This window comes from Pteropus medius, unplaced genomic scaffold (assembly GCF_902729225.1).
Source record: "Pteropus medius unplaced genomic scaffold, Ma_sr-lr_union100, whole genome shotgun sequence".
NCBI lineage: Eukaryota > Metazoa > Chordata > Mammalia > Chiroptera > Pteropodidae > Pteropus > Pteropus medius.
Genome location: NW_024341893.1, coordinates 1,370,007 through 1,373,781, shown reverse-complemented (window position 1 = coordinate 1,373,781; position 3,775 = coordinate 1,370,007). Strand labels below are relative to the sequence as shown.

Below are 3,775 nucleotides of genomic sequence, written 5' to 3'. Positions count from 1 at the left end.
CCCCTCCCCCCAGTTCTTGCCCCCCCCCGCCACCAGTGGCCACACGGCCTTCCTACTTACAGGCAGGTTACTCGGCGGTGCGTGGCAGCTGTGGCCAGGACCCTGCAAAGATGGAAGGCAGGACTCATGATGGGGGCGGGGTCTTTCAGGGTCCATCACTTCCTTCGGCTGCCCCAAGATGTCCTCAGCCACCGAACCCCCACCTCAAGGGGAAATCCCTCATCCACCATCAGTTACTTACTGGGTATGCTGGAATAGCCATGGGTGTCTGTGGGCACAGAAGAAGGAAGTGATGAGACGGACCCCGAACTAAGGCCTTGAGGGTGTCAAGGACGCTTGGCCTGGGGCTACTACCATTCAAGGGAGCCCTGGAGTCAGAGGGTGGCCCCCAGATGGCTCATTAATGGAGAGGGACTGGCCGTGTTAAGGGACCTCCAGCACACAGTGACTCTCACTCCACCCCTCAGGACAAGCCTGGTACATTCTATTCTTGTACCCTCCCGTATCCTGGCTTCCTGCTGTCCCAGGACCCTCATCAGCCCTCCATTCTCCCCTCAATCCGGAAGCCACACAATAAAGCCATGAGGCGTACGCTCTCTCAGGCACATGCAGCGGTAGCCCTGCTCACCTAATCCCCAGCCACCAAGTGCCCCCCACTGGGGCAACAAAGAGCCCTTGGAACAGCCAAGTTCCTGCTTCTCCCTTGTCTGTGTCCGGCTCTCTCAGTCCGTGTGTCTCTCTCTGTTCCTGTTCCTCAGTCTCTGTCTCTCTCTGTCTCAATGTCTCTGTGGCTCTCCCTCCCCCACAGCTTCTCACAGGTGATTCCTCCTGCTTGGAACACCTTTCCCTTCCTCTGCTGACTTTTATTCACTCTGTCTCTCTGTTTCCTCCTCTTTCTAATCAACTCCTTTCTGCCTTGACTTCCATTTTAAGCCAGCTGATCTAAAGGCCCTTTAAAAATAGCTTTATTGTTGGTTGTCTTTTTAAAATGCATTGATGAAGCTGATAGTAAAATGAAGCCCATAGGCCCTCGGCCACCTTACAGATGAAGACCTCCCCGATGCTTCCTCATCGAAGAGGCAGAGGAGTGGCCCAAACAGACCCCGTGGCTCTGCCGCCTGCCAGCCCCTTGACCTTGGCCAAGTTACTTAAGCTCTCTGCGCCTCAGGTCCCACACCTGTAAATTGGGGCCGATGGTCATCAGAGCACTCCCCCGTGGAGCCCTCAGCAGGAGGACATGTCAAGGGGCTAGAGTTCGGACTTCTCTGAGCAGGTCCAGTGCGCGTGTGCCAGGGCCATTGTTCTTGTGGACCTGGGAGCGGGGTTGGATGCGTGTCTGTTCAGCTTTCACAGACACTGCCGGGTCTTTTCCAAGGAAGGGAAGTGTGGCCGGTCTGCAGCCGCACCAGCGAGCGCAGCGCGCCTGTCTCGTTGGACCTCTTCTGGTGGACGTAGCCGCGACTCTTGGTGTTTCCCAGGTGACTAAAGACGTTCGAATGTGTTTGCTATGTCTATGGTTTGTGTTCCTCCTTATCTTCACTTCCTGACTCAACTTACACACCTCCTCCTCCAGAAAGCCCTTCCTTAACACTCCCCAAAGCTCCCCTATGTCCCCCATGGCGGCCCTGACTGCTTGTGGCCAACAGCATCTGGTAACATAGTAGACTGCCGTGGTCACCTCTGGATCCATGGCATCACCCAGGAAAGGCACTGGCACAGAGCAGGTACTCAGGAAATAAACGAATGTGAGAATGAATTAATTAAAGAAGGAAGCGGCTAAGAGGGGGAGACACCACACACCTGGCTTGGGGGGGGCTGGCCTCCGATGAAGTTGATTGATTGAAGTTCCAGGTCCCCATCTACTTGCAGGTGGGTGACCATCTGTAGGGGGAGCCGGTGCCCATACTCATAGAATGGATTTCCATTTACCACCACCTGTAGGGCAGGACGAAGTCAGAGTCAGCACCCACGACCTGGGGAAGGTAGAGACAGGAAGCAAAGAACAGGGTTCTTATTAACTTGGGGTTAAAGGCTTGGGGGTGAGCTGGGATAATCTCAGAGTCAGGGATCTTGGAGTCCCTAGGTCAGAGGTCAAGCTGGAGTTGAAAGTCAGCTCACAAATTGATGGATGGCAGAGAATAATTCAGTCTGGGGATGGAGATAAGGAGAGAAGAGAGTCTGAGTCCCAGTTTTGGCACCAAGTAGTTGGGTTCGAAGTCTAGCTCTGACGTGTCTTGGCTGCGTGCCCTCAGGTAAGTCACGTCACCTCTTCGAGCCTTTGTTTCTTCATCTGTAAAATGGGAGCTCACTCTGGGATTGTTGGGAAGATTAAAACCCAGTAAGGCATTGTGAAAATCCTGTGTCGAGCCTTGTTTTGTAACCCTATCTCAATATACTTTAAGTCATCACATTCCAATTATAGCACTAAGTAATGGCCAAGAGCCAGCTCTGCAGGACTGAGCACTTCCTACGTGCTAAGCACTTTACATGGTGATATCAACATGGTGAGTCTCTCAACAGCTCCATGAGGCAAAACAAGGGATCGTCCCTGTTGTTCAAGAAAGCAAAAGCTCCAGGGGGTGGACTGAACAGCTAAAGGTCACACGTGGGCGAGTGGCAAAGCCCAGACCCAAATCCTGGTCTGTCCAACCTCAAATCATGATGTTAACCACCAGTGATGAGGTTAGAAATCTGGTGCCCACAGGAGGGCAAATCAAGTACGGGTAGTTTGTTCAGCCCTGCAGATCCCTTCTAGGAGATTCCTCGCATGGATCGCGTGGGATGAATGGGCACAGGATGTCTGTGACAGTGTCATTCATGAGGAGCTGGAAGCGGGGATGGAGTGAACTCAGAGTAGGGACACCGGGAGTCCTGCACAACCCTCAGAAGGCGCCGACCAGGTGTGACGGAGCAACACGGGGGCTCCGACACACGGACGATGAGTGAGGAAAGCCGCGGGTGGGATGGCGCAGCGCCGACTGCATACATGCGCAAGAAACACAAAGGCACAGAAACAGGGCCAGGCCACGAGAAGCCAAGATAAAGGCTACCCCTGGGCACGAGGGGACTGGGAGGGATGTGAGGGGGCTTCTGGGGCTGGAGCGGTTCTGTTTCGAGACCGAGGTGCTGGTTCCATGGGTGCATCCTCTTTGCGAAGAAACATGTGAATTGTACAAGTGTGGTACGCACTTTTCTTACCTGGGTCACGCTTGAATAACACACAAAAAATACGTGAGCCTCATTTGGACTCTGATTCAAACAAACTGTAGAAAACTACTCCCGTGGCGCTGACGAGATAACTGGAGCGCTGACGGGATGTGGCGACACTAAGGAAGGACTGTCAATTTCTCAGGCGTGAAAATGGCAGCGTGACTGTGTTTACAAAACCTGAAGTGTTTATGAATTAAATTGTATGATATCAAGGAGCTGCTTTTAAGTCATATGGGAGGGGAATGTAGGGTAAGGATGAAAGCAGAGGGACGTCGAGTTGACAGCTATTGGAGCTGACCAAGCAGATGAGGGGTTCGCCGTGCTCTGTGCTTCCTTTAGCGTGTGCATTTAGAGTTCTCCAAAATAGGAAAAATACACCAAGGAACAAGACTATCGAGATACGTTAAACGTATTAGAAGCCACTCGGTGGTGGACGAATGGGGATGAGAAAAAGAGATAAAATAAGTTTTTTAATAGTCAGGAAAGAAGGAAAAGAAGAAAGTAAGGTAGGAAGGGAGGGGGAAGAGAAAAGAAAAGAGGAGGGAGGAAGGGAAGGAGGGAGGGC

At 52.6% G+C, this 3,775-nt stretch overlaps 1 protein-coding gene and 1 long non-coding RNA gene across 3 annotated transcripts in view; both read right to left on the bottom strand.

The window, feature by feature from the left end:
- The window catches only part of LGALS4 (galectin 4), a 23,032-nt gene that overhangs the window by 897 nt on the left and 18,360 nt on the right, over positions 1-3,775 (bottom strand). The window lies entirely within an intron of this gene.
- Positions 61-3,740, bottom strand: LOC120596263 (uncharacterized). 2 transcript variants are annotated; one of them, XR_005651125.1, is made up of 4 exons: positions 2,119-3,740; positions 1,801-1,935; positions 242-268; positions 61-102 (listed from the first exon to the last, which is right to left on the bottom strand). It is a non-coding gene; the product is annotated as an uncharacterized LOC120596263 (long non-coding RNA). The 2 variants fall into 2 exon arrangements; XR_005651124.1 differs by having other exon boundaries at positions 1,801-3,740.